Below are 14,115 nucleotides of genomic sequence, written 5' to 3'. Positions count from 1 at the left end.
CAAACAAGGAACAGGAAATGAGGCGGAAGACACACATCCCATTGTTTTTTAGATCATTGTTATATATATAACCCTGGCGTATTCACTTGGTACTCATGGAGTTAACTGTAATAGTTCCTTTATATTTGATCAAAAGATTATTTAAGAAAACCCTTATTTCTTATAATAAAAATGGTAACCATAGTGGTTCCTTCTACTATCACTTAGTTTATACTAGCTATATATAATCTAATATCGAACATATAGTTAATTGTGTGAATCTGCCCTAAGCCCACAACCAAACAAGGAATAGGAAATGAGGCGAAAAGCACACATCCAACTACTTATCGGATTTTAATTATATATAACCTTGATGTATAAACTAAGGTATTATAGAATTAACCACCTAAGGTCTTTTAAGTTATACTGGTTTAATAAAAATGGATTAAACCCTTTACTGGTAAGTTTCTAGTTTGAATACCAAAAGTTCTTTATTTGAAAAGTATGTTTTGTATTAGAAGACAGTGCATTGAATTAGTGTCCTATGACCTGGCCTATACCTGGTACCCCTTATGATTACTTGGCGTATACGGAACATATATATAGCTAAGATCGGATAGATAGTAGGCTGGGTGAATCTGCTCTAAGCCCACAACCAAACAAGGAACATGAAATGAAGCGGAAAACACACATCCTACTACCTGTCGGACCCGATTAATATATATCTCTGAATGCATACACTAAGGAAATCATAAAGTTAGCATTATAGGCACCTTATCTACTGAATGTACTAGAGACGACTGCTCTGTGTGTCGATTGAAAAGATGTAAATTTTCCCTAGTTTATAACTATCTTGACTCGAAAATAGTTTGCATTAACTTTCAAGTGGAACTGTTACAAAATGAAAGTATATGGAAAATATAAGTACTCAGTTGTCTTATGAACTGACATTCTACAGTATTGATTACCTTAAAACATGTTTGTTTTATTAAGGTCATAATGTGATGAATAGTCCCCATACTATACGCTCTCCCTGCAAGAGATTCTAGGAACCAAACGCGACTTCAGCAAACCAGTTGCTGAGCCGTGAAATAGGCTCACATTTAAGTTATATGATCATGTTTACCCAATTTTACTATCACCTTTTGTTTAGAACAACGAGTTAGTGATTCATTGGTATAATTAGATCCTGTAGATGTTCTATGCTATAGCATCGTATGTTCATTCTATTATAGTATCTTAGTATGTTCATTCTGTTATAGTATATAGTATGTCTCTCTGAAGTGTTGTATCTACCTCCCTGTTTCTCTTTATGTTATCGTGTATTGTATCTACCTCCCTGTTTCTCTTTATGTTATCGTGTATTGTATCTACCTCCCTGTTTCTCTTTATGTTATCATGTATTGTGTCTACCTCCCTGTTTCTCTTTATGTTCTAGCATCTAGTATGAGCTGAACCTCTAAACTATACCCCTTATAGTTTACTAGTATTTTACTTGAACTGTTATTGAAAAGACTCATTTTACTACTAGGTTATGCTTGTACTTTAAAAACGGAGTTTTGTTAAACTATAAAGTAACATAACTTTAAAAGAGTTTTTGAAACGTTTTGATCACTTATAAAAGACATAAGAAATCTTTTGAAAGATGTTTATAACAAACATTTACACAATTATCATTGTGTTTAACTTGTATTCCCCCCTTAAAAGCATTTTAAAACAGTTTAAAAGATTGATTATAGGGGTATGAACTCACCTTATGTGGGTGATTCAAACGAATATGCGCGTAAGGATGGGAAGTTCCACGAATGAAGTCTCGAGACTCAACGAGTCCCAAATGACATACAATGGCATATAATGGCATAAATATAGGGTTTAGAAGCAACCACATGAAAGGAAATACCTTAAAAGACTAGGAAACACTTGGACCAAGTGTTGGAATCACATGTGATTCATCTAAGGGATGTTTAAGGCCACTAAATGGTGTTTACGGCCATGGGTTTACAGCCATGGAGATTTGGTCCGTAAACTCATGTTAAAAGGTGCATAAGAGGGTGTTCGAATGGTAGGGAAGCTTGAAGGACTATCGCTCTACAAGAGGATGAGCAAAGCTAACTTTCTAGGAGGTGTTGAGGTGTTTACGGCCAAACCAAAAGTGTATGGCCGTAAACTCTCCAAACGGTGTCTTTTTGGGTCTTAAACGGAAAGGTTCTCAAAGGTTCATGTGTCCCAAAGGATAGCTAGTGTCTAGATGTGTTTAGGGTTCAATACTTGACCATAATTAGGGTTTACGGCCAAGGGAGATTGCTCCTGGCCGTAAACTCTCATTGATGATGATATTGATGATGTTTCAAGGCTAGGATCTAGTGTTTAACATCGCTAACTAGAAGATAGATGGAATACTCACACTTTTGAGGGCCTTAGAGGAGTTTGCGGCCACCAAGAACAAGTGTGTGTTCTTGGTGTTCTTGGTGAAAGATGAAGATCTAGCAAAATGTTGATTTTAATGGATGAAATCAAAGGGTGATTCATGAGTAAGAAGGATAACAACAACTAGAGGAAAGAATCACTTACATTTGTGAAGATCGGGAGTGAAATTCTCGATGATACTTGAGAGAGAATGGAAGTGTTCTTGAGTTGAAAGTGTGAGACTGAAGGAAAAGTGAAGGAATTGAGTCTTTAAGGGGGGAGTTTACGGCCAATCTTGAGTTTACGGCCGTAAACTCATGTGTCTTGGCCTTGAACTCCTTTTTGGTGGTCTTAAAGCTTGAATGTTGCATAGTGTCTCTAGCAGGTACATTCTAACACTCATTCCTTAAGTGTAGTAGGCTTAAAACCCAATAGAATGACCCTTAACAAGGCTAGAAGGCAACAATTTTTCGGGTTGTCACATCATCCCCCTGTTAGATGGAATTTCGTCCTGAAATTAGCTTTCTTAGCAGTACAACTCGGGCTGCGCTCCTAAGATTGGCAGAATACCTACTCGTAGACCTGGCACTTTGCCCTACTGTTCATGATAGGATTCATACTTGGTCCATCTATAATTATCTCGTGTATACAAGTCGTATATAATGAGGATTAGTTAGACGGTCGGATGTGCGACTCTGCCCCAGGTCCACAGCCAAACAAGGAATAGGAGATAGGGCGGAAACACATATATTAGATTTGCGTAATCATAATCATATACTACCCTCGCGTATACACTTAATAGTGATATGTGGGTTGTATTCGTCCTTAGCCTCTGTGCTTGAAGTTGGTCTGCTGGACGAGTGGTATTTCGGAAAGGTTTGCCGACATACGACGGCAAGGCTTCGGAGGACAAAGTACTCTTCGCACGAGTACTTCGAGGTTTAGAATACGAAAGAAAAAACTGAGTTCTGGGTCGGACTGTCGTTACGAATGACGAAGGTTTCGTGAATTTGACGGTCGCGGCAATAGAATCATATGAACTTAGTATGGTGAGGACCACGCCAACTCATGACGAATGATAGAAACGGACTCTCTACTGAACAAAGTTTGGCCGATTTGAAAGAAATGTATGTTATACGTTGATGTACTTCCCTAGTGTGCTCGAAAATGTACTCTTTGTAAATGTTCTAGTGCCTTCTGTTTTCCTCTTATTGGTAACACTTCTACGTATCGTACCGCGATGTGCGCATACATACCGCAAAAGTGCTTTGCTATCTAGTATCTATACTTTAACTATGATCCTCCTTGGTACCACTACGATCGCCTGGAATATATAAGTTATGAATAATTAAGATGAATTGGACGGTTGACTGAGTAACTCTGCCTCAAATCCACAACCAAACAAGGAACAGGAATTAAGTCGGAATCACTCACTCTATGTCTGCAAAATCTTCGCTATGCACAACCCTAATGCACATACTAAGCCATCATAGCTTCTTAGAACGAACCTCTTAGTTCTTTTGAATATTGTGACTTATTTCAATAAGTGAGTTATTATAATTACTTTTAAGTGTTATCCCCAAGTTTTAATCTTATATAAATATAAATTAATTTTCAAAGCAATTACTATTTAGAAAACGTACCGCTGTTCGCTGGCGACTCCGAGGTTGATTCTCCTGCGGTGATCATCAGAATTTGTCCATCCGCTCGTGAGTTCTTTGTTATCGGGCAGTCCTCCTGGTAGTGTCCAGCCTCACCACAGCCATAGCAGGCTTGGTTTTCTTCAGCTCCGGGGACTTGGGAGATCGGTTGTGCCGGTGCCCTACAGAAAAGGACTGTGTGTCCCTTTCTGTGGCAGTTCAGACACTGCATTTCCAGAAATACTCCGGTGTGGTGGTAGTTTCACTTTCCACACTTCGGGAGGGTTCCAGCATATTGACTGGCAGGTGCTGGAGTAGCAGGTGTTGTGGCGGTGTACATAGTACTCGTTTGTTCCTCCTGCGGGGTGTCCTGTGTTGTTCGCTTCTTCTTCCTCTTGTTCCTCGACTTCTGGCTATTGTCCTCTTCCCTTGATGGCTCGGGAATGGGGACTTCCACACCATGGCGGACTCCGTGGTCGATGAGTCGCTCAGCCAGGCGTTTAGCACTATCGAATGTGGCTGGGTTAGAAGACAACACATTTCCTTGGATCGGGGCAGATAGACCCCAGATGTATCTTTCTATCTTCTTGCTCTCCAGGGTAACCATCCCGGGGCATAGAGCTGCTAGGTCACTGAACCGGTCAGTGTAGGCCACTATGTCTGAGCCGACCATCGTGAGCTCCCACAATTCTTGTTCCAGCTTTTGAACTTCGCCCAACGGGCAATATTCTTCCAGCATAAACTCTTTTAGGTTCTCCCAACCTATTGAGTTAGCCACTGATAGGGTCAGTGACTTAACATGGCTGCTCCACCATGTCAGGGCTCTGTCAGAGAAGGTGCTTCACTTTTCTCCCTTCCGGGCACGAACAGATTTCGAAGACCGAATCTGTTTTCTCGAACCATCGCATTAGAGCGATGACTCCACCATTTCCATCATAGGAATTGGGTTTGCAGTTCATGAAGTCTTTATACGAACACTCCCTTGGGTGTCCGTGAGTAATTTCGGGTTTGGTTAAGTGGGTACCGCTACCAGATCCGAGGGTCCCACTTTCATCGAAATGAGCTAGAGCAGTTGCCACTGCGGAGGATATCACTGCTTGGAGAGCAGCAGGATCGAATTGCGGCGTTGGAGTTGGAGTTATTGGAGTAGTGCGTCTATTTGATCTGCGAGGAGGCATCTTTGCTAAAAGAATACAAATATGAGATGGAATAAGTCTAAAGCAGTGGATATAAGTCGAAAGCTGAAAGACAAGGTTATCCTAGTTCTGAGTGTATCGGGTCCTGACTTCTACAAGGTTCTGGAAACAATTCATAAAAGAGTCTATACCTAATAAACTTTATGAATTTGGAATGGCTATCCTCGAATGAATATATGTTACCTGAATAACTGTTACTAGTTGCATGTAAGAAAATAATCCTAACACATAATGTGAGCAGTGTTTCCGCTAACTCATTAAGTTAACAAGATTATTATTTATTAGTGTGACGCATAAGACGTTTTGGGTTACTTCGGTTGATCCTTCTTTGAAAGCTTCTCATGAACTTGCTCTTGTTCCTCCTTGACTCCTCTGTTGACTGATATGAGGAAGTGGTTACATCTATCTGAGTTTGTCGTGTGAGAATGGAAGTGACTAAAGAATCTATGAGATTTAAGTGAAACATTATGTGGTGATCCTTACAGAGTCCTCCTATAATTGCACAATGTATACAAGTTGTATATAATTCAAGATTAAATAGACCTTAGAATAAGTGATCCTACTCCAAAACCACAACCAAACAAGGAACGGGTAGTGAAGCGTAGATCACAAATTCTAAGTCTATAAAATATCAATTATATATAACCTTGGGAGTATACACTGCAAGATTATAGACCTATCCGTAAGGGTCTTTTAAGTTATCACATAATTTATTTATATGGTGCCTAAAATACTCCTATAGTATTTTAATGTAATCTACTTGGTATGTTTTAAACTTGTTATCGCGTTATAGTATCATAGAATACTCCTATAATATTCTAACTCTATGTACTTGATCTAGGATTCTCTTGACTAGTGATAGGTAAGTTTAAGACCGTTGCAACACCACATCACTCCCAAACACATGTCGGTCACATCTCGAATGAATATAGTTGATCAGGCTATATTGATTCTAGCTATGATTACATAATTGTCCAGTTTTGACCATAGTGTTCAACCTTTAACTTCTTCTGTTATGTTCTTCTCGTGATACTTGTTCTAGTATATATATACGTATAAGCAAGTATGTATACTTTTATAAGGTATTATTATATATTTAAAATATATTCTTATCCAGAGCACTTCGGCCCCATTGTATTTATAGTTGTATATCTTTTATCGGTTGATATACTTAGTTCACTATAAACAATGCTCTGAAACCAATCTGTCACATCCCAAAACCGGAACGACGGAAACGTTCTGGGGTGGAGGACATCATGTTTAGTATCACAAGACATGCATCATAGTAAACAAAGTAATAAACAACCATTTCATTAGAAAGAAAGTGTTTACAAAGTATGTGATCCACATAATATAGAATACATAGCAAATAACAAAAAGACTTGAAGCTATACTGCTCCATCTTCTGAATCCCAATGCGTGTACCTGTCTACTGGTCTCCTGAGAATACAAGTAATTTTGAAAGCGTAGATCAGCATTTAAGCTGGTGAGTTCATAAGATTTAAGTGATGTAATTAAGTTGTAAGAAAGTTGTAGAAAGTTATAGTAAGTTGTAGTAAGTTCTGTTTAGAAAAGTTTGCCTATTCCTCCAGGAAATCCTATATTCCCTACTTTGATGCAAGATAAGTAAAAATGACTCTACAGTCATTTCTATGAGTATTAAATGGATACAAGTTATATAAAACTCCGAGTAAACAAACAATCGGTTGTGTGTATCTACCCTAAGCCCACAACCAAACAAGGAACATGAAATGAGGCGGAAGACACACATCCCATTGTTTGTTAGATCATTGTTATATATATAACCTTGGCGTATTCACTTGGTACTCACGGAGTTAACTGTAATAGTTCCTTTATATTTGATGAAAAGATTCTTTAAGAAAACCCTTATTTATTATAATAAAAATGGTAACCACAGTGGTTCCTTCTACACTCACTTAGTTTATACTAGCTATAATCTAATATCGAACATATAGTTAATTGTGTGAATCTGCCCTAAGCCCACAACCAAACAAGGAATAGGAAATGAGGCGGAAAGCACACATCCAACTACTTATTGGATATTAATTATATATAACCTTGATGTATAAATTAAGGTATTATAGAATTAACCACCTAAGGTCTTTTAAGTTATACTGGTTTAATAAAAATGGATTAAACCCTTTACTGGTAAGTTTCTAGTTTTGAATACCAAAAGTTCTTTATTTGAAAAGTATGTTTTGTACTAGAAGACAGTGCATTGAATTAGTGTCTTATGACCTGGCCCATACCTGGTACCCCTTATGATTACTTGGCGTATACGGAACATATATATAGCTAAGATCGGATAGATAGTAGGCTGGGTGAAGCTGCTCTAAGCCCACAACCAAACAAGGAACAGGAAATGAAGCGGAAGACACACATCCTACTACCTGTCGGACCCGATTAATATATATCCCTGAATGCATATGTGACATCCCCAAATTCACGGCCAGAAAAGACCGGTTTAATTTATGCTTTTAAAATAATCTCAGAGTAATCCTTTGATTAAAAGAGTTGCGGAATTTGTTCCCAAAACGAAATATGTTAAAATAAGATTTACCAAGGCATTTCTTAAAGAATTGTATCTTTTATTATATAACAAAACTCGGGATGTCATGTTCCGATACAGACTAAAAGCATAAACGGCACATTATAAGCCTTACAACAGTTATATATACTACATGCCTATAATCAAAATATCTTGATAAGTCGTTCAATTTATGCTCTCGCACCACCACCTATAATACAAAGAAAACTGAGTCGGTCAGGCTTGGGAGCCTGGTGAGCATATAGGGTTTTCAACCCACAATAAATAAATTTATTAATTTCATCAAACAACAATAACCCGATTACCCATTCCCGTTATCCTCACCTTACGTCCCTAAAACAACTATCACAAGGGACCTAGTCTAAGGATTTTCATCGGGGTGACAACACTGCTTTGGGGGTTTCCCAACAATTTATGTCAATTAAGGCAACCATGTGGGGGATGGAGTACAACAAATGAACACCCAAGTTCATTAACACCTACAGGTTGCGAGCCTGTCAGCGTTCCACTGGACTGTCTAGAAAAGTCTATGGTCGTCATCCATACTCCGCTAGATGACTGGATCACAATAACATCGAGGCCTCTCATCATTTTATTTCATCACACATCAACTATCTAACCATGTTTTACCCAACATATTTGTAGATAAAAATACATATACAGTTTAATTTATTTAAAAATCTGCATAAATCATTCATTCATTATCCATCACAAATAAATAAATAATATATAATCACATAGCACGTATTTTATATAAAATACTTCATATCTATGTGTAAGATGAAATTGACTATACACTCACTTGATTTACCGATAATCAGGCAGCACGTCGTTTCCTAAAACAATTGTTTTTAAAAAACCGGGAGTTTTATTGAGAAACCGGGCTCTGCGAGGTTTGGGCTTCAAAACTGAAAAGATAAAATTTTCCGGGTCTACGGGCACTTCGGGGCGTGTTTCGGGTGCTGGAAATGATCTCGTGGCTTCGGGGGAAGTCAAAATAGTGAAAATATGAGTTTAGGGGTAAAAAGTGGCAAAAATCCAAACTTACCCGGAAAGTCTCGCAGCCCTCCCTTTTATAGGGTGCGAGCTTCGGATCTGAGGGCTGAGAAGCTAACACGTGGCAGAAGATGCGAGGGGCTCCAGATGGCTCGCATGCGAGGGGGCAGGTGGCGGGTGCGATGCTCGGATTACAGGTGGCTCGGTTCGGATGGAGGCACGGGTCCGAGTTCGGAGGCTACAACGCATCGGTGACTAAGCTACTTCAGACACAAGGCGACACACGGATTGCTTCGGTTGGGCCTCCCTTCGGTCGAATAACAATCCGACACGGGGCATGCATTCGAGAATCCGGGTGACGTGGCCGATCCGGATAAGGCTTATCCATGCGAGATTCCTCGGAATTTGTGCCAAAATCTTATAAAATCCATAACTTTCGCATGCGAGCTCTGTTTTTGACGTTCTTTATATGCACGCGTAGGGAAAATTATGCTCTACAACTTTGGTTTAGACTTCGTTGGCTAATTTTGAATTTAATTTTTATATTATTATTTTTAACAGACCGGGACAGGAAATCCGTTAAAAATTCATAACTTCTTCATCCGACGTCCATTTTCGTCTGTCTTTTTACCGTTGTGCTACTATTGACGAGACCTTCGATTCTCATTTAGGTTGTGTCGTCTAAAAATCACTCGATCTAAAATTCGAGTTTTTAGCTGTCTACTGCTAAGCTGAAACTTCGAAAAATCATAACTTCCTCATACGAAGTCAGATTTGGGTGTTCTTTTTATACATACTCTCGGTTTAATGAACACTACGACTTTCGTTTAGATTACTAAGGCTAAAAAGTAGTTTATCAAAACTTCGACAGGTCATAACTTCTTCGTTATAACTCGGATTTCGATGAGGTTTTCGCCTAAATGTTTCTAACGAGATTCTTTACAACTTTATCCTTAGATATAGGCTTCATCTAATATTTATTTTCGACGCTTATTTTTTTTATTCTTAATTCATTAATCATAATAATTAAGCACATAATATTCACATAATTCTCTTTATTACTTCAAAATGAGTTACAAAGGTTAACCTCGACTATTACGTCAATATTAATGCCTAGCCTAGAAACACGGGTGTTACAATTCTCTCCCCCTTAGGATGATTTCGTCTCCGGAATCATACATCAGCAAACAAATGCGGATAGCGACTCATCATGTCACTCTCCATTTCCCAGGTGAGATTTGGCCCATTCGTATGTTTCCAACGCACAAGCACTAAATCGACCATCTTGCATCGCAGCTTTTTAGTCTTACGGTCAACGATTTCCTCTGGTTCTTCAATTAACCTCTTGTTTTCATCCAATCTTAATTCAGAAATTGGAATTATGTTGGGCATATCTCCCGTGAACTTCCTCAAATAACACACATGAAAGGTGTTATGAATACCCTCTAGTTCTTCTGGTAATCCTAGCTTGTAAGCTTGATTCCCGATCCTCTGAAGAACTTTAAACGGTCCAATAAACCTTGGACTCAACTTTCCCCTTTTACCAAATCTTATAAGTCCCTTCCACGACGAGACTTTAAGTAAAACCGAATCTCCAACTTCGAATGATATCGGTTGTCCTTTCTTGTCAGCATAGATCTTTTGACGATCTTGAGCAGCTAACATCCTTTCCCTAATCACTTTCAACTTTTCAGCAGTCTGATGAACTATTTCAGGTCCCATAAACTGCTTTTCCCCAGCCTCAAGCCAACAAGACGGCGTATGACACTTCTCTCCGTACAAAGCTTGATAAGGTGCCATCTTGATGCTTGAGTGGAAACTATTATTATAGGAAAATTATACGAGAGGTAAATGCTCATCCCAGTTACCTTGGAATTCTAGGGTACATGCTCTCAGCATATCTTCAAGTGTTTGTATCGTTCGTTCGCTCTGACCATCAGTCTGTGGATGGTAAGTTGTACTCAAACATAACTTGGTACCCAATTTCTCTTGTAGACTTCTCCAAAACCTTGAGGTGAAACGGCTGTCACGATCCGATACAATAGTTAAGGGGACACCGTGTAGCCTCACAAATTCCTTCACGTAAGAATTCGCAAGTTTATCGATAGACCATTTCTCGTTGGCTGCTATGAAATGCGCACTCTTATTGAAGCGATCAACGACCACACAAATCATGTCGTGACCGTTCCTTGTTTTGGGCAGTTTAGTCACAAAATCCATGGTAATGTCCTCCCATTTACCCATGGGTACAAGTAAATGTTCTAAACTCCCATACGGTTTCCGATGTTGTGCCTTAACCCTAGCACATGTTACACACTCAGCCACATATTTAGCAACATCGATCTTCATCGTTGGCCACCAGTAGTAGGGTTTTAGATCCCTATACATTTTTGTGCTGCCGGGATGAATCGACTACATGGTCTTGTGAGCTTCTTCCATCAGAAGTTCTCTTATTCCTCCTGTATTAGGTACCCAAATCCTATCTTGGAATACCTTCAACACTTGGTCGTTTGTACCGAACATTAACGTTTTTCCCAAACGTTTTTCCGTTCGGTCATTTTTCTCTAAAGCTTCCTCTTGAGCTTTCTTTATACTTTCCACAATTGTCGAGACGACTTCAATTCTCAATGCTCTTGGCCTTTTCTTTTCAAGATTTACCTTCCGACTGAGAGCATCAACAACAACATTTGCTTTACTAGGGTGGTAAAGTATCTCACAGTCGTAGTCCTTGAGTAGTTCTAGCCAGCGCCGCTGCCTCATGTTCAATTCCTTCTGATTAAAGAGATATTGAAGACTCTTATGATCAGTGAAAAGTTTGCATTTAGTACCATAAAGATAGTGCCTCCATATCTTTAAGGCAAATACTACCACTGCCAACTCCAGATCATGAGTGGGGTAGTTCTTTTCATGCTCTTTCAATTGCCTCGATGGATACGCTATTACTTTATCCCTTTGGGTCAGAACACAACCTAACCTAACTCCAGATGCATCGCTATAAACTGCGAAGTCATCAACTCCTTCAGGCAAAGAAAGAATCGGTGCTTCACACAATTTCTTCTTTAACTTCTCAAAAGCTTCCTTATGCTTTTCATTCAAGTATAAGTAGCTCCTTTGTGGGTCAAAGCTGTTAATGGAGTAGCTATCGAAGAAAAACCTTGGATAAACCTTCGGTAATATCCAGCTAATCCTAGAAAGCTTCGGATCTCCGTAGGACTCTTCGGTTGTTCCCACTTCATCACAACTTCAATTTTCGCTGGATCAACCATTATCCCTTCTTGGTTGACCACATGAACCCAGAATTGGTCTTCTTGAATCCAAAAATCACATTTGGAGAACTTTGCATACAGCTTCTCCTTTTTTAAGACTTCTAACACTTCTCGCAAGTGTTTGCCATGCTCCTCTTGGATTTTCGAGTAAATCAGAATGTCATCTATGAACACTATCACGGATTTATCGAGGAATGGTTTACAAACCCTATTCATCAAATCCATGAATGCTGCTGGAGCATTGGTTAGTCCAAATGACATAACCAAAAACTCGTAGTGTCCATATCGTGTTCTGAATGCAGTCTTCTCGATATCCTGCTCTCACCTTTAGCTGATGATATCCTGACCTAAGATCGATCTTCGAGAAATAACTCGAACCTTGCAACTGATCGAACATGTCATCAATCCTTGGCAACGGGTACTTGTTGTTTATTATTGCCTTATTCTGCTCTCTGTAATCGATGCACATTCTCATGCTCCCGTCTTTCTTTTTTACGAATAACACCGGAGCTCCCCAGGGTGATGAACTAGGTCGAATAAAACCTTTGTCCAATAATTCCTGAAGTTGTGTCATAAGCTCTTTCATCTCTGTTGGTGCTAATCGATACAATGCTTTTGCTATCGGTGTCGTTCCTGGTAACAAGTCGATTCTGAACTCCACTTGTCTATCACGGGGTAATCCAGGAAGATCTTCGGGAAAGACTTCCGGATAGTCACACACCACCAGAATATTCTGCACCTCCTTCTTTTCCTTCTTAGCATCGATCACGAATGCTAGATATGATGTACATCCCTTGGCCAAACACTTTCTGGCTTTCATTAGGGAAATGATTCCAGAGTTTACTCTGCGTTTGTCTCCATACACCATAAACGACTCCTTCCCTGGCGGGTTTACTTTTACTATCTTCTTCCTACACAATATTTCGGCATCATTGGCGCTAAGCCAATCCATTCCTAAAACTATGTCGAAATCATTTAACTCGATAGGTAATAATTCCTTGTGGAACTTATTCCCATTCAAGTCAATGAAGATGTTTTTCATACGATGGCTAACAGGTATAAACTTGCCACTGGCAACCTCGATTATTAAAGCATTAACTAGTCTATCAACAGCAAAGCTAGTTTTCTACCAAATTCATGTGAGATAAAGGAGTAATTGGCTCCAGAATCAAATAAAATTTGGGCAGGCAATTCGTTTACGAGAAAGGTACCTGAAGCGACATCGACTTCTTCTTTCGCAGCTTCAAGTGTCATCTGAAAGGCTCTCGCCTTCGGCTTTGGTGGAAGATTAGGCTTTACTGCATCCTTCTTCTTCGGACAGTCTTTCAAAACGTGCCCTTCTTCGTTACATCCAAAGCATACCCTCTTGTTGGACAGACACTCATTGGCATAATGCCCAGTCTTTCCACATTTGTAGCAAGTCACCTCCTCACTACATTTCCCGGAGTGCTTTTTCTTGCACTTTTCACACCATTTCGCTTCGCCTCCTCCTCTTCCTCCAAACTTCTTAGACTTTGAAAATTTGCTTTTCTTGTTGGAACCTGAAGTTTCTTCAAACTTTCTCTTTTCGCCAAATTCTGCCCTCTCTAGACTCTTCTCTCTGATTTGAGTCTCAACATTCTTAGCAGCCTAGATGGCGGCTTTCAAAGTGGTTGCTTGCTTGACCATTGGACCAAAGTCCGCTGGTAATCCGTGGGCAAACTTGTTGACCTTGGAGAGTTTAGTTGGAACTAGATAAGGAACAAGCTTCATCTTTTCCGTAAAACTAGCAGCGTATTCAGTAACGCTCATCTTTCCCTTCTTCAAATTCTGGAACTTATTGTTGATTTCCAGAAGATCCTGCTCAGAGCAGTATTGCAATTTCAGTTGTACCACAAAGTCTTCCCAAGACATCTTGCTAGCTTCTCCCTTGGGCATCGAATCAGCTAGTAACTTCCACCAGCTTAATACACCAGATTTTAACAGAGGAATTGAAAGTGCGGTCTTTTGTTTGTTGCTACACTCACAGCTTTCAAACATCGTCTCCATTTCGGAGATCCGATTCATGACTTCCACCGGTGTCA

The sequence above is a fragment of the Lactuca virosa genome, chromosome 8, assembly GCF_052849685.1.
Source record: "Lactuca virosa cultivar CGN04683 chromosome 8, Lactuca_virosa_CGN04683_v6, whole genome shotgun sequence".
Taxonomy (NCBI): domain Eukaryota; kingdom Viridiplantae; phylum Streptophyta; class Magnoliopsida; order Asterales; family Asteraceae; genus Lactuca; species Lactuca virosa.
This window is presented reverse-complemented; position numbering follows the sequence as displayed.